The 23,601-nt window shown below is 42.5% G+C and overlaps 1 protein-coding gene across 2 annotated transcripts in view; it reads left to right on the top strand.

Moving 5' to 3' along the window:
* Positions 1–23,601, top strand: part of FNDC3B (fibronectin type III domain containing 3B) — a 209,525-nt gene that overhangs the window by 66,009 nt on the left and 119,915 nt on the right. The gene's annotated exons all lie outside the window — the stretch shown is intronic.

Below are 23,601 nucleotides of genomic sequence, written 5' to 3'. Positions count from 1 at the left end.
ACTATAGCTATTTTCTAACCCCAGGCTGTGTAGTTGCAATATTCCTTCAATACTGCTCTGCCTCCTCTGCTTGCAGCTTTTTTAAAGCCCTTGTTTCATCATTTTAGGAGGTACTTCAAGGACCATTTTGAATATCCAATTTGGAGCATGTTTTTTCTTGCTTTATTTTTACTTTAAGATGGATGTGCTAGGCAAGGCGTTGTCTTATCTGCCTGGGTTTAGTATCTGCTAAATGCAGTTTGTGCAAATGTCTGGTCAATTTTAAATGGAATTTTTTTTTTATAACTAAAAATGTAATGAGAGTCATTAAAGCAGTAGTAATTCTGTTTTAAGTACAAATGCAGTTAGAGACTAAGAAATGGCCTTTCAAACCAGATAGCCCTTAAAAGCTGAGAGCATGCAACGCTGCTGATAAGGAACGCGGCGCTCTCCAAGCCGTGCACGCTCCCACATTGCTGTCATCAGAGCTGTTCATGTTTTCAACAGTTGGTAGCAGAGGTTGCTCTCCCCACATGTTTTCCACCCCCTTCAGTAAAAAGTGACTCTGTTGTACGTGGCTGTATTTGCTGTGTGTGGAGCTGCTTTTTGGACTCCTTCTGGAGACAGCTGATGCTGCTCCCCGTGAGACGTGGCCAGGAGAGCTGCAGGCTCCGCGGGGCGAGAGCCTTGCTCAGGGAGGCCGGTGGTCCCTCAGGTTTCTGAGCAGCCAGTGGTGCAAATTTGCCCCCCTTGGAAGGAGTTTCAGAGCCTGTAAGTGAAGCTCTGGCTCTGAAACATTGCTTTTTTAGAGTATTTCTGAGTAAACGGAGGGAACTAGATGCTGGAAATCTTAAGAGAGCTTCAGCTGTTTGTCAGCCAAGGTAACTTGCTCCAAAGATAAGAAGTTGTAGAGAATCATGCTTGAAAATGTTAATTGTATTTTCCTGTGTTGAACTTTTGGACAGAGATAACAGTGAAAAATAGTGTTTTAATTCCCTATCTTTATTTTATTTGGTTTGTTGGCACCCACCAGTGTTGTTTCATTGTAGAGAAGAAACTCCAAACCATTTCTGCCCCTCTCCAATTCCTTCTCTTTCACGTTTTACCTGCAAATTACTAGATCTGCTGGGCTATCTAACCTACATTTAAACCTTTCTTCTACTGGTATCTCAGAGGCAGGATGATGATGCTTTTATCTTGCTGTGATGGTGGATGTGGTGCTACTGGCACAGCTTTCAGCTCGGTTTAATGGCTACTCTGTTTTCTGCTGCTCTAAAGTAGTTCTCTTGTCCTTTTTCTATGGGTGGAACAGGGCAAGCCTTTCCTGATAAAAACGGCAGTTGTTTTGTACCAAACCGCAACTTCTTCAAAGTCCAAGTGACCTGACCTGACCTGATGGATAGCTGCTGCTGAAAGACATGACCTCATGAGGTCTTCTCCACCCCTTGCGTCATCTCCCACTGTTTCCTTTGCCTGATGCTGGCATTTGCCTGACCCATTAGCCTAGTCGGGAAGGCAAAACTGATCGTATTTTTTTAAAAAAAAACACACCAAAACAACCAACCGAACAACAAAACCTGAAGAGTGTTTTTCTGCCATTTAGTCTCGACTCCCATCGTTCAGAGGCGGAAAAGAGGAGCAGGAGGTAAGAAGGAGGAAGAGGGTGAGACTGCCACTTTAGTGGCACTGGCTCACAAACATATTTACTCAGTCACTAATTATGCATCCTGGTAGGAAAATTATGTGAGTTACAAAGGTTTGGATTCAAGAAAGCCACTTGTTGGATTATTTTGTTCTGTTTATGTATGCTTTGAAGCGCCTGCTTACACAGCTTGCTGGGTGTGCGTGCTACAGGCTTTGGCCAACGGTAGGGCATCAGCACGTGGGCACCCCAGGAGAGCAGTCTGGGACCCTCCTGTCTTCAAGACCTTTTTTATTGTTTGTTCTGCACACACTCTTACTGTGGGGCTTTTGAAACCCTGCCCATAAAGAAATCATGTGCTTGAGGTCACTTCAGGCTTCTTTCTACTGTGAACCGCATTGACCATCTTCTGAACGGCCCCGAAAGAAGTAGAAACTTCAGATGCCCGAGGGGGACCTGAGCAAAGTAGGTGCCAGGCAGTCAGCCTGTGGAGCAACGCTGGCAGGACTGTGCCTTTTCTTTTAGTTACTGGGGAACCATTTAACTTGTTTTCAAGGAAAATTGAACAGACTTGTCATGGACCAGCAAATTGTAAGGGGCACACAAAGGGGCCATCCGTGGAGTCCCTGCTCCTCCCTGGCCCCAGCCTAGGAAGCTCTTCCACTAAAGTGTGCTGCAAGAGAAAATTCCTCCCTGATTTTGGAGTGATATAAATTCTTCAGTTCAAAAGCAGTGGTCTCCCTTTATTGTTTGCCTTGTTCTTCTGCCCAATTACCGGGAGAGTAAACGGCTCCTTTTGGACTTAGGAGAGCTTGGCATAACTTACTTAAATTCAGAAGAGGAATGCCAGTCTGCCCTCCTCTAGATCTTCCTGACTTGCAACTTGATCTGCATGTTTGGTATTGCGTTGCTTCAGTGCACCCACTCTATGAGAAACATTTGTGATTTTTGTACCTGCAGCGTTTTTCCACACTGAAAGTCAGCTTTGCCATTTTGGGAGCTGTAACTGAGGGTAGCCTGATGAGTTTAGAACTTCTTTCTGGACGTTTCAGATGGTGTGTTTTGCATTTCTGAGCAATTCACCATGCTGTGGCTGAAGTTCAACAAGCAGACATTTTTCTGATCAACTCAAATAATTAGAATTGTTAGGATTCCTGAGATGCCCTAATACTGAATGGTGTGTCTTTTTGTGGTTGGTTCAGGGTTTTTTTGTTTTCTTTGGGGATTTTCTTGGTTTTTTTTTGTTTTTCTAACGTGGTCATCTGCACCCTTGTGATCAGTGGAGTTGTAGGCAAACACAACTGACCATGTACTTCTTTTCCTAAGCACGTGGTTGTTCCTGGACATCCTCCGAAGCCACCTGAAATATCCAGTTTTCACCCAAGTGAAATGCTACTTGGCATCATCTTCCTCAGTTGATGCTTTATTGAGATACAAGATAGCTTCTCAGTTGTTCTCCAGAAGTGTTTTTGCTGAAGAATGAGATGACAGCAGATCACCCCTGTACAGCTTTTGAGTTAAGTTGCGTTGCCAGTTAGCCTGCTTGAGTTTTGAGTGAATTTGATCTAATTCTGCCAAAGGCTTTTGAAGTTTTTGATTCTAGAAGTTCAAGATTAAGATACTTGAAATCTGCTTTCTGGTTATCAGCATGCATCCTCAATGACTGTTATTTATTCTTGAAAACTTTCCCTTTAAGAATTATCTGTATCTGGGGCTTGTTTTGTCAGGGCTGTCTCGTAGCTCTAGTTCAAGTAATCTGTAAGTATTCCTGACTCTGTTAACCTGTTAATGCTGGAGTTGTCAGAAGGAAGATGTCTGTAATCAGATCGCTTGCAGGCAGTGAGCTGATGTGTACAGTATCGCATCGGTGAGTACTCATGCCGTGTTCTTTGTTGCTACAGGGGACCTTCATAAGATTTGATGTCTTAAATGGGTAAAGGAGCTGAAGACATAGGTCTGCCTCTGCCTTCACTTTTGCTTCTGGAGTGGAAATAAATATGAAGTCGCTGTGTCTTCAGGCAGGGAATCCACATATTTAGATTGAAAAAAAAATATTTTTAGCTTGTATGTTCTTTTCAATACACTTACTGTGTGTTAGCTGTGTTGTTATGGCTTTAAGAGCTGTGAAAAATTCTTTGTGGATTCATCTTAAGACAGACATTGATTTATTGTATGCAGGCTGACTTGAATGATCTCTAATTGGTATGTCATTAGTCTATTTGATTGTCTTAGTCTGATGCTACTGTTGGCCCTACATGAGCGTTCACAAAACCTTTCTCACCTTGAAGCATCCTGTCTGGCGATCACGTCAGAGTAAAAAGGTTTGCTCCCACACTTGTGCTCTGTTTTTTTAAAGCTAGCAGGATGATTTGTAGGGACCCCCTGATTCATTCACCAAGCGGTGCCTGTTGAGCAGAGCGGTGCTGGGCTGTGTGAGCATCCTCCTGCCTGGGTGGCAGCTGGTCGTGGCGCTGGGGTTCTGTGCTGGCGTGGTGCTGACCGCCGCACGGTTTGGGCTGCAGCCTTGCGCGGGCATCCTGCACCCACCCCTGCACCACCAGCCCGCTCGTGCTGCGGGGTGCCCGGCTTCGCAGGCTGGCTGTGGCTGAGGGTGCTGTGTGGGCTGTAAATCTGCCTTTTGGGGGGCCTGTATGTGAGGCAGAGAAACAGCTAAATTGGCAGCTCAGTATAAGCGCCTGAATTATCTGTGCATACATGAGTTTTTGCCAGAAAGCTTCATTTGCATTTGTAGAGGGGAAAATTTGTCCGTTGTACGTTTCTATTTGTCCTTGTATGAGAGCACTTCAAAATTACACATCCCAATAGAAGCTTTGCATATCTGTGAATTAATTTCCTTTCCAGTTGGCTGTTTTCCCTTTCCCTTTTCTAAGTTTCTGCTGCTGCTTGAAAACTGGAAGTGTTCCTGTTGGCCTGTAAGTGTCTTGAAACTGATGGGGATTTTTTGGTATAAAATTTCGCCGGCGCACATACTTCCCTATCATGTTAACCGTTGTCCTGTATCTGCTGGAAGCCGAGGGTTTTGTTACCTGTAGACAAAGAGAGGCTCCTTGGAGGTGTCCGCCAGCAGCAGGACCCAGCTCTCCACCTGGGCTTGCGTACAAAGGGGCTCTGTCCTCATGTTTTTCTGTAGCTTTACAAAGCCTGAAAGCTGAGCTCTGTGGGGAAAACAGACACAAATTCCACGTTCGGATTGCGAGTCGGGTGTTTCAAAGGGGAGCAGTGGTGCACCTGCAGCCTGGTTTAAGACATTATCGTGTAGTTACTATCTTGGTAGGCTTAGGGCTTAGGTGCCATTTCAAACACAAAACACTAAGAGGGAATGCTCTTTGGCATAACATCTCTCTCGGATGTGACAAGAGGCTTGTTAGCAAAATCTATAACCTTGAGCATGGAGATGTTCCGCTGACTTTCCGGTTACGAGTCTGTAGCACCGATAACCATTTATTTCCATGCAGGGATTTATCAAGGGGAGGAGGATGATCGTATTTCCCTTACGTAGGGCCTAAGTTGAAGCCTGTCGTCATGATAACCTCAGCCTGGCATCTCTCTATGCTAAAACCTTGGTCGGCACTAGCCCCGCTCTCAGTTTAGGCTGAAAAAACACATGGCGTGTGTTTGTGTTTTGCCAGTGGGCAGTTGCCTTAATGCCAGAACGCATTTTAATTTACAGTGAAAAATACATACATAGCAGGGAGAAACAATTTCTTTTGACATTCCTTGAAGCAGAAACAGCTGCCTTCAAGGTTTTTATTTTTTTTAAAAAGCACAGTGGCATCTCCCTTGATAATCAGAATTACAGCTGAGCATGAACAGCAGGGCATAGTTCTGCACAGAGTCACTTAGTGAAGTGTTGCAACACAGATTATCTGACGCGGAACAGCTGTATTCATTACTAATAGAGCAATTTGACAAAACACCAACATGGATTTTTCCCACAATAACAGATGTGTGGTGTAGAGTGCCACCCCCTCCCCAGATTGCCAGCATCTGTGCGTCGTGTCATGCTCCTAGGTGCGGTGCTGCCATATAGCCTGCCAGAATGGATGCATTTATTTTAACGGTATGATGAAATAGTTATGTTGTGACTAATTGGGATCCGTCGTCTGGAAAATTTTAACAATTTGGAAGAAAATGTTTCTGCCTTGTTATTACTTAATAATAATGTTTTGTGGATGCAAATGTATCTCGGCTTCCTGACACATGCCAAGTACATCCAAACTCCCTTCTTTTTTTTCTTGCTGTCAGCTGTTGAACAGGCGATAAAGGATTTGTATTTCAAGATACCCCTCTCTGGTTCTCCCCGAGAAATGTGTAGTTGTTGCTAAACTAGCATATGGGAAAATCCATACGTTGCAGCAAAACGGTGGGAGGTTCTGGACGGTGAGAATTGGTTTCCCTTCTTTCTCCACCTGTGTAAGTCAATCTGTTACTCTGTGTTTAAGTTCTCAGTAGAAGGATCTGTAATTACAACTTGCGTACAACTAAACTGGTATATGATACAGGTCACCCAAATATATTAGGTAGAATCAGCAAGAGTATTGCCTTGGGAACATCATTGGCCTTTGAAGTAAGAGGAAGGGAGGAGGGAGAGCAGCAGGGACTGTGTGGGGAGCGGGGAGAGGTACATGTCTGCAGACACTTCAGAAATAGAGCTTAGATTTATTTCTGTTGTTCATTAAGAATAACAAACAGTCCTGCTTGTTGAAATGCAAGGTATTGAATAGCAGAATGTGATTATAGTTAGTTTTTTCGAAGACAGAAGGATACTTCTCTCTGCACATCAAAGCGCAGAGACAGTGATTTCGTTTCCAGTGTCCGTGCGGTAATGTTTTTCTCAGCTGGCTAACACTGAGACTTGCTCAATTTCTCAGATTTTTGGGGATTTTTTTGGAGAGATTTCTCAGGTATTTGTTCTCTATGCCTTTAGAAGCAAATAACTTCAAAACCCTGTTTTTGTATTAGCCTACCAATAGCTGTCACTAAATATTTCACTGGAAGTGTATTTGTGGGGAAAAAATGAAGAGCACAGAAGGTGAGAAATCCAAAGAATCTCAAAAGTCCCGTGGGCTCCAGGAAACCTGAGATGAAATAACTGTGAGACAGTTTTGCTTCTGGTTCACTTGTTAGTGTGATGAATGACCAAAGAGTTTGTGTTCGTATAACTTTGGGCAGTTAGTGGAGGTAACCAGCCCCCTTGGTTCCCTCCGTAACAGCAAGGGCATCCCAAAGGGTGCGGCGCGCCGGACAGCCTGAGGCATGGATGGGGGTGTTGGTGGGCACCTCAGGTACCAAAGGTTTGGTGGGATGGTTTGGGTTAAAGCCTTTACAAAGACCAGGCTTGCGTGAAGCTGGCTGAGGTGCTCGGTCCTTGCTCAGCTCCTCTAACAGGGGCTGCTTTGGTGCGAGCTGGGGAGCGCGGCCGGAGCGAGTGTGTCGGGCAGGAGGTGCTGCTGCTCTGCTCGGGTTGCCCGCTTTGGAAACAGGCACTTCATTTTCAAGAGCGGTAAGGGTATAGCCATGATACTCCATCAATGAAATACAAAGGTGTAAAGAACGTTTTTGTTTCAGAGGGTCATAATTTTGGGGCTTTTTGTCTCGTGATCTGGAAAGAAAAAAAAAAATCTCCTCTTAGCAGCATATAAAATCTTCAGAGTGCAAAACGGAAAAGAAAGAGCTTTCTAACATGGAGTTTTTGGTAGCCCAGCTCTTGCTGGCGCACACGTATTCTGGTTACAGAGGCAGCAGTTTTAGGCAGACGAGGTCTGGAGTCATGTTGCAGCCCAGAAACGATGCACGGGACAGTGCTGGTGGGGTGCTGGGGAGCGCCACAAGTGACTGCTTCGATGACTCCAGTGAGATCAACGGGACAATACCCAGGCCAGGCTCTCAGCAGATCAAATGCGATGCCTGCTTTCATCGCAGCAGCCAAGATAGCTATCGTTAGCCAGGCATGCAGTTGGCACAGGAATGCCGAGAGCCTTGTCAGAAGCGAGGGTGAAAGAAACTGTCTTTCAGCATGGTCATTTTTCCCTCACCTTCAACTTTTTCAGCAGATGTTAATAAAGTTTTAATAATGCAAATATTTGTTAATAAGAAAACCTGACTTGATACTTGGAAGCAAAATTATGTGAAAACATTTTTCTGGCTATTCCTGCTTGCAGGTTTTATAATGTAAGTTATTCTTTAGTGTTCAGGTTGCCAGGACAACTTGCTGCATTTCTTGAGTAATGCAGTAAAAAAGTGTCCTTCAAATTTGTTAATTGAACCTAGGCTTCATAAACATGACTGGGGAGACAAAAGTATGTTGTTGCAAAACAGGACAGTATCAAACAAAGCATTCATTTTAAAGTTAGCAGAAGAGAATAGGGGATGACTGCAGGTGGTCTTTCATGTTTTGGTTTAGACACATCTATTTTTAAGAAGGAGTATGAGCAAGCTGGACCGGCTGTCATGGTAAATACCTACAGCAGGCAATGCTCTGCACTCACGGAGGTGCTTGGATTAACAAGTTTCTGTCAGAGCTCTCTCCTCCTTGACAGTGTCGTCAACATTTCTGAATATAGATAAAGTTTTAATGGGGGAGTGCATGCAGCTGGAAAGCAAGATGTCTGCGATGCTATAGCGATCTGACATATAGCTGATGCAAATAAGTTAACAGTAAGACAACCATAGCTATGCGTTTATTATCTGTAAGAGTCCTAGGGAGCTTGAAGACTTATTTTTCTTTAAGAGCATGGCTGTTTCTGGCATATGCTTTTTCAAAATTGTTAGCTTTGTCTACTGCCTGTGCCTTGTTTCAGCCTGACTAGTAAGATTATTTAGCTTTGACATTTTCACTGTTCTAGAAAAATGTTTTTAGAACAAACTCTAAAAAAAAGTTTGTTTAATATATACAGATAGGAACCAGAAAAATCAGATTTTACTTTAATATTCTGCCAAACTTTGTGCACATTTCTTCTTACTTTAATATTCTGCCAAACTTTAAGCACTTTTTTTTTAAAAGTATAAGAACTCAAACAAAAACAGTTGCTTGACTTGAAGCATAAGCTGGTAATGAAATTGTTTAATGACAAAATAATATTAAAAAATATGGAAGTTAGACTGCAGCATCTAACTCATTTTATGACTTGTCTGGTGTTTTCCTATGTTAAGAATATGGGATTCCTTAAATACATCTCTGAAACTACATTCTTTCAAAAAGCTCAGCGAGGTTGGTTTCTGCCACCCTGTCATGTCGTCTTGAGACTATAATGTGATAGTGCATCGTGATCTGTGCCTCTGATGTGTAGATCAAAACACAAAGTGGAAGCTTCAAATGCATGCTTATGGATTCCTGCAAATATAAAAAAGCAAGGAACATAGTTTACATTGAAGGAAAAATGCTTTCTGTTAAGTCCGACTTGAGAAGACCAGACACCCACTTAAATATTTGTGGGTTTATTTACACTTTTGATTATTCTTTTTCTTCAGCAGCTTGTTATACCCTTTAAAAAAAAAATTAAACTTTCATAACTGTGTGCCCATAAATACTTTGTTAGAGACTGACCTAAACTGTTAGACCACTAGAGTAGAACATGAACCTCTTGGTGGAGCTCCTCAGTATATCCCCCTCTTCCTTCAAAATTTCCAGTGTTTTGTGACAGAAGGCTGAGAAGAAAGAAAATGGCAACGTTTGTAATGTTTGGTGTGCAGTATGTGGGGGTGGACTAGCACGCTACAAGGTTGGTTACATACATTCAAGAGAAAACATGTAAAATTTCTTTTTGCTGTCCTAAACTGGTTGGTGTAACAGACTTGCGAGAGACCATGGATCTGGTGTTGAGATGCTTTACAATGTCTCAGGCAAGAGAAAGGTATCTTTCTATGATACAATGGTATGTTTATAGTCTGCATACATATACATATATTAGCATGTCATATATTACTCTAATTAAGATTTCGATGTGATAGGCCTTAATCATTGTATCTAAAAAACATCACTTGTTTGCTTAGACTTTGTGCTGAGTGGTTGTGATGCCTGAGGCTATTCACACTCCTGGTGAAGAGGGAAGCGCAAGTTTTTGGTATCCTTTCTTTGTGGAATTTAAAGAATTACAAACACTGTTTGTGTGTTAAACTCTTACCTTCAGTAATCCGTTCAGTTGAATGAGAAGTTGCTAGATTCACGTGCAAGCTCTTTGAGGAATAATCAGTAGTAATATTCAGCCCTCTTTAATTAAAAAAAAAAAAAAATGCTACAAGTTTTAATGGCTTATTCACTTCCTTTGTGTATTAATCCTGTTAATTTTTGATCTTCAAATCTGCTTTCAACCTCGGGCTGTTCTTTGAGTTTTGTGACAGCACGGTTTAGAATTATGTTCTCGTTTTCCATTCTCCTTTAGGTGCGTAGTGAGAATTAAGGTTGTGTGCTCTTCATCGGTGTGAGCACTGGGGAGATTGTTTATAAAACTCTTAGAAACTTATTTATGTCTACTTATGATGACTCCAAAAATAGTATGTGCATCCAGTCTGTGTGCTAATGTACTGATTTGCATGTCTGTGCAATGCCGGTGTAGGAGATGTTGCAGACTGCTTGAAATGGGTCTTGCAGCTCACCTTTGGTGAGCCCGTGAAGTCAAACACAAAAGAATGTGTTTTCACTGCAGCCATTTCAACGGCTGTATTATCTTGAATGACGTACTGCAAAAGTATGTTAGCAGGCTGGTTCACATCACCCGAAATTCAAGCTGATTATTAGATACCGCAAGACAGGTCAGGTTAAAGTATAATTTTAGCCGCTGATGTAACAGCGCGTAACCCAGAAACATGTTCTGGAATCCCAAACTCTTAATGCTTTTCCATGGTGCCTTTATAATTCTGCATGTAGCATCATTTGTATAGCTTTTTCCTATCTCATAGCATTTTTTATTTTGGGATAATGCTTTTAATTTTTTCACTCTGCGCATAGCATGATACGTATATCATTACGATAGGTGTTGTGTGTACGTATGCCCAGCATGCATTTAGAATGTCATGAAGAAAATTTGCTGTGCTAATTAATACAAAAGGCAGCTTGAACACATACTGAATTCTTAAAACTATATTTTTATCTTCCATTAAACACCACTTCCTGTAGGTAGTAATGAGTGAAATAGGAGGTGTTATGGCTCAGAACAGCCTGTGTATGCTTATGAACTATTTTTTTCCCCCTTAGATTGGTAAGCCTCACTTGCAAACAGTGCATACCAAATGCAAACTGGGACCAGCTTGGCTGTTTCCATCCCTCTCCAGTCAGATATCACAGCAGGCTGTGCCGGTCGTCCGTAGGTCCACAGTGTTACATTTGGGCAGCTGAACTGTGCTGGAAAAGGTCAAAATTAAAATCTCCACCCTGAACTGAAGAGAGAATGGATGAAAATCAGCAGTTTCTGGTTCTCCATGAGACTATCAAAATATTGTAGCTGTATGAGAGCTTCCCCTGTGCCCAGAGCAGCGCCTCTCCCTTGATTTCTCTGTTGTAACTTTCTCTGTGTCTTGCAGACCTTTTAAATAGAATTTAGAGGTTGGAAGTGTTTTACCTAGTGTTCACCGGCACGTGACATTCAGGCACGAATCTCAAGGGGAGGGGGCTTGTTTAATGTGGCTCTGCGCTGATGGGAGTGCTCATCCCTCCTGGTGCGGAGCTGACCTGGGGCTCCTCTTTATGCAGTGAGGATATATCAAGCTATAGCCCAATATACCGTACCGAATATCAGGTGTTTCACTTCCCAAGGGTGCAATCAGATAACCTGTAGAAAAAAGTGCTGATACCACCTTCGTCACGCTTGGGAGCAGTTCAATAACGGCTGCGCCAGCTTTATTCAGGAAAATAGGGGAAAGAGGTGCAGCTGGTGGATGGTCAGAGGTAATGCTCTGCCATAGCAGGAAAGGGAATGGCAGAGAAGTTGCTGCTCGTTTCTGTTTACAGATGGGACACTGGTTGCAGTGGAAAGCATGATACGTGCAGTCGTTTCCCACAGTTAATGGCAAATGTGAGCTTTAATGCCCGTTCGGGCTTTTATTGATAGAGGAGACCTTTCCACTTGCTGTTATTTTGCTGTGAAATGGAATCTGTTGATTTCAAAGCCGTTCAGACCACCTTTATGTCATAATATTTTATCTACAAAATGGCTGCATACCATTATTCTTGCAGGACGTTTCAGGCAACCCTCACTGGGACGGTAGTTACTGTTGCCCTGATGCCAAAATGATAGCGCTCAAGCATCTGAGGAATTCTAAACATGGAGTGGGGACACTTCCTAGGAACTGCATACTCTTGGCATGATTTTCTGTAACAGCAAAAATGTCCTCGATATTTCTGTGACTGTCATAAATACTTGCATAAAATCTCTACTGAAATCTGAAAACAGCTAGCTTTTAAAATGAATGCAGAAATACCTGTTCATTTACAAAAGAGACAAGGTAGTTGGTACAGCATTCTGCAGAGTTACAGAAAGGCGTTGGAATGAGGCTGCTGAATGCTTGATTTGTTTAATGCACAACCATCACTTAATAGTTTAGACAACTAAAAGCTTTGCTAATTCAAAAGGCAACAATTAATAAACAAGATTAAATTTTAAACATGGAAGAAAAGCCTTTAATTATTTTTAAAAATGTATAGATCATTTTCTCTCCTGTGTCTGTATGTGCAAAAGTAAATGGTCGTGTCTTGTATACTTATGCCTATTTTTCCAAACAATGATTTAACATAAATAGAATTTAGGGGAATAATGTAGCTTTAAATAATTCTCCTGTATGAAGACACAGTTTGTGTTCTTCGCTACCATTTGTAGAAGAGCACTGCCTAGGAGGACTGAAAATTCAGCTCGTTCTGTTGTTTGTTTAGAGTTTTTTTTAATGTTTATAAAAAGCATAATTTGTTCTAACTACTTTCTGTGGGTAGCTCCTTGGGTGACTCTTTTGTTTTGATTTGGGGGTTTTCTTTTTTTCCCCCCTTACTAAAAAAGCCCTGCCCAGGGGCTGGTAGCAGGATGGTGGCAACCTTGCAACCCTGCTGTAAAACTTCACCTGTTGGATTTTTTTTTTCAGCCCTTCATTTTTTTTGCCTGTTGCAGGCAGCTTTATCATAGAGATGACTCCGACATGGAGCAGCTTCCATAGCCCCTGTGATTTGCCTGTCGTCTTGTATCACGCTTTGGTAATGTGCCTGCTGCTGCATGTGCACGGTGATTGCAAATCATTCTCTTCCGTGTCTCAGTAAAAACCAGGAAACGAACAGTGTTTTGTAAGAACTTGAAAATTTTTCCCGTGCACTAAATACTCTTGCTGAGCGAAGGAACAATCGCGTACGTGGCCTGCCTAGCTGGAACAGGGATGTGCATACGCAGCACTGAACAGTGCTGACCCAGTATAGTCACTGGTTGGTAACTTCATACATGGTGATGATCACTGGAAGAAATAGTGTTGCCTTTTAAAACAGCACTCTGATGGAGCTTTTGCTTAACGCGAAAAAATGATTGTGTTACGCTAGCTATAGACACAAAACAGGATAATCTTGAACCTGGAGAGAAACTGTTGACGGAAGGCTGATTTCCAGATTTGTTTCTGCACTGCGCTTGTATCCCGACACTTGAGGCTGGGGTTGGTTTGTTGGTGCGGCTGGAAGTCCGAATGCCTTGTTTATTGAGTAACCACTGACCTGTTTAACATTCATATACTCAAATGAAGCATGTGCAGGCCTCTTCTGGCTTAACCTGTGTGCGCATGCGGTACCTTGCACCGCTGGGTGTAACATTTTCTTTTGAGCAGAAGATGCCTCAATCCAGTCAGCATGCTTTGTAAGTTCAGAGTTTGATTTTTTTTTTTTGAAGCCTGGAATCAACTAGAGCACCTCTTCTGCTAGAGTTACAGCCCTCACAGTGTTATTGTGGAAGTAATTTTTGAGAAAATAAACCTGAGGGTAATTAATGCATTATTCCATTGGGGTGAACTTGTGTATTGGAAACAGTCCCCCAACCGTTAGAAAATGTTGGGAGAGCAAAATACATCTTTAAATAGAGGAGTAATTGAACAAATGTTGCTTGGGTCCATCTCACTCAAGGTGGTTGGTTTTACAGATACATGGTAACACCAAACTCGTAAACTTTTTGGATCTTCTTAGTCCGGCTGTACTCCACCTTTGAAATCTCGTTTTTCTTGTAGTACAGATTGTCAGACTTTGATGCAGTTGTTGAGGACTTCCACAAGCAGTAAAGTATTTCTGAGGAAAGAGAAATACTGATGTGAAGCTGGCAGAGAAAATTCCCTTCTTTTAGGGGGTGCAGAAATGAACTGATAAACCCCTTAAAGAAAGGTTCACTAGTAATTCTTAGCAAAGGCCCCCTCCTCCCCAGTCTCGCAGGCAGGTTCCTCTGCCAGCTGGCTGGAGTGTGAGGGTTGCCGGGGATGCTCCGGCAGAAACGGCCGGCGTGACCCCCTGGACGGGCAGGGGTCCTGGGCAGGACTTTCTCCCCATCCCGGCATAGTCTCCTACCCGTGTTGTACCACTGCTGCCTGCAAAATGTTTCTCATCATCATCTGTTGTTTATTAAGAGCTTTTTCGTAATTTGGCCCCTATTCCTTTTTGAAAATAAAGACATCTGGTATATTTTCAAATTAGTGCATAGCAAAATATGGCCTTAAGATTAGTTGCAATAATTTTATAATTCTAATTCCTTCAACATCAATGGAGTTGTGCCCGACTTACTCGAGCATGTTCAGTCCCCAGATGGTAGAGCATGGTTCCCTAAAGCCCTGAAATTATCTGATTATAATGATTTTAATTCTGATCATGAGTAGAAGTGGTACAAAGTATCCAGCTATACTGTTGAGAGCTTAAAAAGATCTTTCTTAATAGGCTTTCTTAAGGGCAGTCTTAAAATGTAATAAAGCAAAAACAATTTCACTGTTCAAAGATGAATGCAGGCTGGGTAATTTTTATCCAGTGAACTTCATTAAATAATTTTGTGCTGTTTGATCGTATCAACAGTGACCTGCCAGGTTTAGGAGCTCTTGTTAATGACATGAGTTTTTAAAAGCAATGCTTTCAAGAGAAAAGCTGCTTTACCTTCAGTGTTGCCTACATGGGAGGAAAGCTAATAGGTAGCAGGATTAAGTTTCCAAAAATTAAATGTCTCAAAAATTCATACAAGATTTTGCTTGGTGTACTCATGCATTTCCATCTTTTTTGTATAAATAATTCACCCAGTATTAGCAAGCATTGAAACAAACTGTGGCAGAAGTGCCCAGACGTTTTCTACCTGATATTCTTCACATTCTTTTCATGCTTGGTGGATTCATAAGAAATGGGCTGTGATGAAGTGGAGTAATTAACAAACCGTAACTCACTTAACAGACGTGAGTAGAAACCTTGTATTTTGTAAACCTTCTTGATTATTATGATACATTTCATACTGTTTGGATGTCTTTTGTTTTTAATTTTCATATTTTTAAGAAGCCTTTATAGGTAGCACTTACAAGGCTTATGTTCAGCATTAAAACTAACGGATTCTTACTGCAGAGTTAAATCCTAGAATCGCTGCAGTTCGATGGATCTCCAAAGGCCGACCCGTCCAACCAGCTGCGTAACGCCAGTCAAACGGAGCAGCTTGCTCAGCGGCTTCTCCAGCTGAGTCTTGAACAACCCCAAGGACTGCAATTCCACAACCTCTTTGGGCAACTTGTTCAAGCATTTGGTTACCCTTAAGGTGTATCTTTATAAAAAGACAAAAAAAGAATAATCCTTATTATATTTGATTGAAATTTCTCATGTTTCCATTTGTCTGTTGCCTCCCATCGTGTTGCTGTGCACCTCTGAAAAGAGTCTGGCTCCATCTGCTCTCTGTCCTCAGTATTCTCTGTCGCAGTGGATTTTTCTTGAGTTACAAAAGCTATTTTATGCTTCTGGACGAAGGCGCAGTTTGTAGTTAAACCCTGGGCTGTATTTCCTTGAAGACCTTTCTGAAGGTATAAATCACAAATTCCTAGCTTGGTGTTTTGAAGGAGGAGTTGGAGTGTGGGTGGTTTTCCATTCCAGTTACAGCTGATCTACTTCTGTCCATAAATATTCAAAAATTCCATTCGGTAATATTTAAGTGCTTTCCACCTAGCAGCATTGTGCATTTTGTGTTCTCTGACTCTTAATTTGGTAAGTCAAATCCAGACATCTACCCAGAACTGCCCGCAAGCCTGCAGATGACCTGGAGATGTGCGGATCTAGCAGAAGCTCTTGCCGTGTGCTGCTGAGGCACCTTCCCAGTGCGTTGCTGAGTCACTTTGAGCAAGTTCCATACGGCTCCTCTGTGGTGTTCTGCCCGGTGGAGAAGGGAACTCTTTGCAATTGTAATTGGAAGGTGAATTGGAAGAAGGTTTCCAAAGTTTCACCGAATGGCACATGCGTTTCAAGAGAACGTACCATTCGTTTAATCAAGCTGAGCTGATTTCTGGTTTACATCTGAAAGCTGTAGACCTAGCGGTGGAGTTCCTCAGCCCTGTGTGCAATTTGCCTCCCCAGAGGACTCGACTCTGCAGAGGAGTAACTTCCACTGTGTGTATAAAACCTGGCTTGTTGGCACAGCTTTGCTTTGAGGTCTAGGTTATTAGTAGGAAACTACACGTAAGAAACACAGCTTTGTGCTGTGCTCTGGGAGGTGATTGAGTTTTGCACGTCAGCGTGTGTGAAGTGCGGGTGACATCACGTATGTAGCTTGACAGCACTGGAAGTAAAACATCCAAACTGGGATGAATGCTCCAGTGCCTGTGTGCAAAGGGAGCGCTCGGTCTTCCCAATTTAATGCTGTATTGCTGTCACTGTTTGTGGCTTAAAAATACAGAGTATGTGTAACTCCGTACTTGCCAGATACTGTGTGCGCCCTGGTGAGTCGCTCAGGTTTCTGAAGTCTCAGAATTACATGTATTAAGCATCTTGCTGGATCAGACTAATTGTATGTATTTATGTAAGTAGATTGACAGGTTCACTTAGCGTGCTAAAAATAATGAGGCTCCCTCAATTTATTCAGCAGGAAACTTGATATTTCTTTTCAAAAGAAGGGTGATGATTTTGTTTAAAAAAGAAATGTGATGGCGTGTTATTACTTGTGGGTATGTTTTTATAAGCCTGAGTTGTGGAGCGTGCAACAGCTTTCTTCAGATCGCTTACCTTCTACTAGTGCCTGAATAAAGGATGTATATGCTGTATTGGAATTCCCCCCAATAATTTTCTTCTAGTAATTCCAAACAATTGGTGCTATCTTTCCTGCTTTGATTGTTGTCTTCCTATTCATTGTTAAACAGCTCCTGCCTTTAAAGCCAGAGCCTGTTTCACCGCAATGGCAGACTGTCACCTATATGTGCCTGAACCACACGTCACCTGGTGGCAATATTCCTATGGTAAAGGACGCGGTTTCCTTCCCTACCCACTCTCTTATTTTGGGGAGTATTACGTATTTTGTGTTTCTGAGCGGTTTTTGAAAGCTGTTGGTTTTGAGATGGGGAAGAAGATAACTGATCTTAGCATGTCCTTTTTAGCCAGGCACATGGTTTCTAGTCTCAGTATATTTTCAGAGATGACGAACTGGCAGTGTTGAATTCTATACCAGAAGTAAGGCTCAGGTCTAATAACTCGCTATTTTCAGGGCCAAAAAATGATCACTCGGTGCTGCCAGACCTCTCTTCTTTCATGTGCAAAGCTTCCTTCTTAGTTGAGTGCAGTAGCACCTGAATGTGGAAGACAGGTAATTTAGGTGTTTGCCTACGTATCTAAATGTCTGGATTTGCCCTAGAGTAAATTCTTAGTGTTCAGTGTTCAGGTGTGTTAATCTAGGCTCAATGGCTAGCATAATTTAACATTTGAAGACGAGGTGAGTAAAAATGGGATGGAAAAAGATAGCAGGAAGAGAGGAGCTAGGTAGCCTTGCCTGTGAAGCAGGCTATTCATGTAGAATAATTTGGATTTCCCCACCACCACCTTTCCCCTATTTGTATGTGGTCTTCTGATAATAAAGGGCTTTTCCCAGAGTTATTTTCTGTTTGAGTTTAATGTCAGTATGGAGATTAAAGATGTTTGTTTTCTGTTGGCTTAGTAAGTCTAAATCCAGCCTTTGAAGTCAGGTCATTTGAGATTCTTTAGATGAAAAATCGACTCTTTATTTGGTAATCTACCCAACACCCTCAGATTTCAAGCTTAAATAAAATGCTGCCTCTGCTACAAGTGATGTCAGTATTGCCTGAGGTTTGTTTAAGCAGAAAGCTGAAGTCAGCTTGAACAAAACTTGGCAAAAGTGGGATAGTTTATTCGTGTGGATGGTTTGAATAATGTCCCAGAGTTTCTGTGGTATAGTTCTGTTGCACTTTAATTATAAAGAGATCCCCGTCCCCCCTCTTTTAGAGAGCCCTTTGGTTGGGCTTCATTTGTAGGCTTACGGTGAGTGGTGTGTTATTGCAATGTAAATACAGACTTTTTCCGTACATACATGCTCTCCTAATATTTATGAAGCTCTGCTGAGGGGTAGCGGGCTGTGCCTGAGAGATGCAGAGCTGCCAGTGAGCAACCTTGGAAACTGGGAGGCAAGTGAAAAAACTCTGTGAGTTTCAGGGTTCCCATTTACCCTTTTCCTCCTGCTCCTCCTTACTCTGCCTGGTGCCTTTGGAAGCCCCAGAGAAGGAATTACCCTTCTTCATTGAATGTGTCACGGAGTTCATTAGAAAGTGCCCCAAACTGTATGTGTGTGCCTTTGAGACCTCTCTGCTTCTGCTGGGTCTTTGTTTCCCATTTCCAGCCTCTCCTCCTCCTCCCTTGCGGAGCACTGTCTCCATCCCCTCTTCAGGCCCTTGTTCCCTCTTCAGGCCCTTGCAGTCCCTTCTCCCAGGATGTGTCCATCACACTTGCAGTGGGGCTGTATCTCGCTCACCCAGGCAAGGTGGGAGTGGGCAAAATGTTAAATGTTTCTGACCTGGAGGGGTTTGTGCTTTTGACAGCTCAATTCTCCGAAGATTGTATGTGCTCTGGTGGGAGGCTGTGGAAGGCCAGCGGACTTTGCTGCTCGTGGCTGATGGAAGCCATGCTATGACCAGGAGGCAGGAGCAGAGGTCTGATTTAATGCTGCCCAGGTAGAATGGAGGAGGAAACACAGAGATTCATAAACTCAGAGATTTCAAAGGATGATATTGGTTAATCTGATACCATGTGATTCTGGCCATAGGACCAAACATAGCTGTGTCAGGCCTGGTTCTTAAACTGGGAGTATATCACAGTAGAAATCCTTCCCTCATTTTAACATCTGCACTTCTCTCCTCCTCAAGTACAGACAGACAAACCACAAATCCAAAAAACCCACCTCTGGCTGAGATACTAAAAGCACTGGGGATGAGCATCAGCCTCAGACAGGAGATGGGAGAAAGGTGAAGCGAGGACTGGGACTTTGCAGCATAACCTGGTCGGTTCAAATAGTGCTTTTCTCGTGTACTTCTGTGGTTTTGGTTTTCTTTCTCTTGCAGAATCTGCCACTAGATGAGTCTGTCTGAAGGAGGATGTTTGATGAAGTATGTAGAAGTTGCAGGTCTCTCTGTTAAGGTTGTGCTAATGAATTCCACAAGTGCAAAATAGCAATAGTTAAGATGGAGCACGTGTCGGGCAGAGAAAGCTAATTACTTCCATTGATTGCTTGGAGGCCTGGTGCCGTATGTCAGCCTCTTCGTATTGGAGAGGCTTCTCGGCTCCCTGCAGCCGGAGCTGATGTTACGACCACGGGTTGGGATGCAGAGGTGTTGGGATGCAGAGGTGGAGGGAAGGGAGGGGAGCGCCGGTGTGAGGGCACAGTCCCGGTGCCGTCACCCCTGCCAGGGTGGGCACGCCGAATCCCCGCGGGCAGGGGCTGGCGGGGGGTGTGAATCCCCCCGTGCTCGGCTGCAAAGTAGATGTGACCCGGCCAGGCAGAAGCTCCGCGTACATTTGCGGGTCTGGGGAAGGCTCCCACCAGGGGCTGGTGATGCTGTGTGAAAGCTGCAGCTTGCTGATGCTTTGGCTGAGGGTGGTATTTTAGTTTTTAATATCCACTGCTAACTTGAAGCAATACCAGTACTTTCCAGTCTGTTTGTCACTTGGTGATTTTTGTTTGTTGCTTTAGAAACTTCCAAAAATCCATAGCATTAGGAACCAGATAAGTATCCAAAGACAGATTTGTAATATTGTCCAAAAGTTTAAGCTACTACAGATACACTTAAATATAATTCCATGGTATTTCCTTCCTGGTTTTCAACTTTTGAATATTTTTTTGGACTCAAACCTAATGCTGAGTGGAGGGAGACAGCTTTTTTTTTTTTTTTTTTTTGTAAAGCCTACTGAACTGCAGGCATGGCACAAAGAGGTGTTTGTTCTGGAGCCCCAACCTGATGGGTTGCAAGAGCCCTCGACAAGGGCCAGCAGCGCTCCTTGCCGCAGTCGCAGGAATGCTGGTGTTTGCGGAGGGGATGGCTGGGCTCACTGTCCAAACAGATCTCTGCTTGCCAACTGGGAACATATTGCAGTCTCTGTGAGGCACTCCATCACAGCTTGAATAGCTCCTCTTGTGCTCAGGCTTTCTGAATGCGAGAGAGAGAGAGAAATATTCCTTTCAGCCTTCTGCAATGTCAAAAAACCTTTAGCGACCGTATGAGAGCGTTGCCATAATGCAGGGGTTCAGAAAGGGAAGGAAGTTAAAAAGAAGGAATGGGATTTTTAGCATTTGTTGCTATATTTTTAGCATTAAACTTTTTTCACAACACAATGTTGCTGTATCTACTTCTTGTAAATGTACATTTTTAACATACGATTCAGTTTATTTTGAAACCAATGTTTGCTGTCATTATCAAGTTCACCATAGCTCTTTTCGAAGAGACTAAAGTAGTGCCTGTGAAATAATTCTTTTCGTCTTCTAAGCCTTCAGTTGTAGTTTGTAAACGTACTTTTGTATTGGAAAATTGCCACAGTAATACCTGATTCTACAACAGCGTTTGCATTAACTGCTCTATTACCTGCGCAAGCTCCTCTGATGTTAAAGGATTTTATACAAGCTTAACTCTCTGCGTCTGATACTCGGTTGTGTAGTATAGATAACTTGATAGGATTTTGGTGAGCGGATCTGAAAACTGAAATGTGTAGTACGGTAATTTGAGGCCCAAGTAAAATTTTACCCTTGTTCCCTTCCCTCCCCCAAGAAGCATTCTGCCATTCCCTAACTATATTTATATCTAACTTAAATAAACATGGATTATAATTCCTTTAAGTGCCCTGCTCATCTATTTTTGTTTTCAGAATGCTTCAGAAGCAATTTTGCAACTCCAAACTTAGAGAGCTTTTTACATGGAAGGAAAAGCTGATGTGAAGAGCACAAGTTGCTGGAAATGAAAAATGCATTTTAAAACCAAGGGAAAAATGCTGAACTTGCTGAGTTTTGCCCAGGATTTCACAGTGTGCACACACTGTCGAAGAAATAACAAGAATGTGTTTGTTCCTTGACTTTTGTGTGCCGGGGAGGGAGGAAGGACTTCACTGCTGTCGCTGTTTCTATAGTGACAGCTCATTCTCTGGGTGGTATTGACATAAACTGTAGTCAATCATTTATAGCGAGAAAACTTAAAAGAAAAAATTAACCGCTTCTGAGTGTTTATAGGCTCTTCACAGTATATTATAAATTGTATGTCGAAGTTAATTCACTCAAAGGTTAGTGTAGCTTATTATACGATAAGGTGCTGTTGTAATACCCCGCTGTGGTGCACGGTTCTATAAAATACCTGTAAACGGCCCTGGTTAATGGATTCAGCGTGGTATATTGGGGTATAAAATATCTGTAAGTGCATGATGTTAAGAAGCTTCTATTTATTTTAAAGCTGGAAAAGTTAAATCCCAGTAGCAATTTTCACCAGATGATCCCTTATCTTTTATCATATATGTTTTGCTAATCAGAAGCCCAATTTTAAAGCAGCGTAACCTATACGGGAGTGTTCAGTTATGGCCACATCCTACAAAAATCTCATTTGGACCTGGCCTTTGACGGTAAAATGGGCTGAGCTTGAAACTTGAGCGTGCAAATTTATGAATTATTCCTATATATCCTGTACCACCAGCTACTACTGAAAGAACCAGACTTGTGGGCTCCAGCTGTGGCTTCTGCCTTGCCTAGCAGTGGTGCCAGCTATACAGATGGTAATACCACATGCTGTGCAAAATCGTGGGTTTCTCATTTGCCATTTCAGAATGTAATATTATTTTTTTCCCTTCAGAGGACTCGTAGCCAGCCCAGTGCAGCCCAGGCTAACCTCCAGAAGGCAACTGGTTCCTATCAGTTGGCCACACACGTTCTTTGTAGTGGGTGCGAGAGGATCCTGGAAAGCATCTTTAACTTGTCAGCTCTTTTTAAAGTCCTGGTAGCCGGTGGGAGAGCTGGCGTGGGGGGTGGTGAGTGTTGCTTGAAAACCTGCCTAGTTCTCATCAGTGTCATCAGAGTCTTCCTGTCAAATGTTTTGATTCTGGCAAACTTCTGTTTTCTATAGGAAGACCTTTGTTGGAAAACTTCCAACTCGCTCGAAACTCTTACTGATTTGGCGTAGTGATAGCCTTTGTTGTGGGTGAACGTTAGAAAAGTGAAAATTTTGCTGTGCATCTGATCACTGTCAATGTTTCCCTAAATGGGACATTGTAGGGTATTTTGTGTCCTCCGGAATTTCGCCTAGGTATGGCTAGAGTATTGTCACATGGGACAGATGAAAATCTTTCATGACTATAAATTTATAGGTCGAAATTTCACTGTTCTTAATTTTTCAGTGTTATTTATCTCATGTATGCCAGCGTAAAGTGTATATAAGTATGTGTACATCTGTGCACAACCATACAGAAATGAGAGAGAGAAAGGAGGTAAATCCTTAAAACATATGGTGTGGAACAATATTTCTATTATGCTGACACAGCAAAGGTTTTATAGAAAAGGTAACTTCCCTAATGAAAACTATATTGATTTAATGTAACTCAGATGCAGGGCAAAATGCAAAGTGACAAACCACATTTTTCAGAGAATTCTTTAAGTTGTTTTCTTTTGTCATGGCTCTGAATTGTCGTAAGGCTTATTGAATCTTGGGTGTCGAGGGAGAGTGATTTAGTGGATAGAGCGCTGAGCATCACTACGATTTATTTATTTTCCTGGTTCTTTTTCTTGCGGTTGACGTGGCAGTATCTGATAGTTTCTTTTCGTCGTTGTGCTCTCCTATAAAAGTGGGTATTACAGCTTACAAGGTAACGTACGGTAGGGTTTAGAGGTTCTTCAATGCTGCAAGATGTAATTTTTGATGCTAAACTTTCTCCTGGCAAATAAATGAGGTAAGTGCAATTCTGTTGTGCTAGGCTGTTCCGCTAGCTTGTGTCAGAAGTTCAACATAAAACAGTTCATGTCACACATTCAGTTTCTCTGACTAAAAGTAATGGCTGACGGTTTTGTTGCTGACAAATCAAAGGCTAACTTGCCTTCCAAGGCTGGGGTAACCTGGACAAAAAATTCAGAGTCCGGGTGTGTGATACAGAGCATGCAATGCAAACTTCAGTGGCTGCCTGTTTTTTCAGCAGAAAGGAAAGGAGGTGAGAAGCTCATGGTTAAGACTCTTAATTCTTTGCTTTTGAAAAAAAAAAATGTACTGCATTAGGCCTTCAGGGATGCTGGAGATAAAGACAAGCTTATCGAAGAAAGACATGTCTGTGGCATGAAGTATTTTTTCCTGAATGCATCATCTTTCTGGGACAGAAATAGATTTCTAGGTCTGAAATAAAAGCCAGCGGTCTTAGAAGTGAGATGGAAGTTGAGTAGAACTGCTGAGTTTAACGTAATGAAACTAACTTGTTGAACACTCCCAGCAAATAGAGTAGCTGTGGTGTGAGGTGTGTTTCTCCAGGATGTTTCCTCCTGGTGTTTCCAAAACAA

This window comes from Falco naumanni, chromosome 13 (assembly GCF_017639655.2).
Source record: "Falco naumanni isolate bFalNau1 chromosome 13, bFalNau1.pat, whole genome shotgun sequence".
In the NCBI taxonomy this organism is placed as follows: Eukaryota; Metazoa; Chordata; class Aves; order Falconiformes; family Falconidae; genus Falco; species Falco naumanni.
Note: the sequence above shows the minus strand (reverse complement) of the source record. Positions and strands in the feature narration are given on the sequence as shown.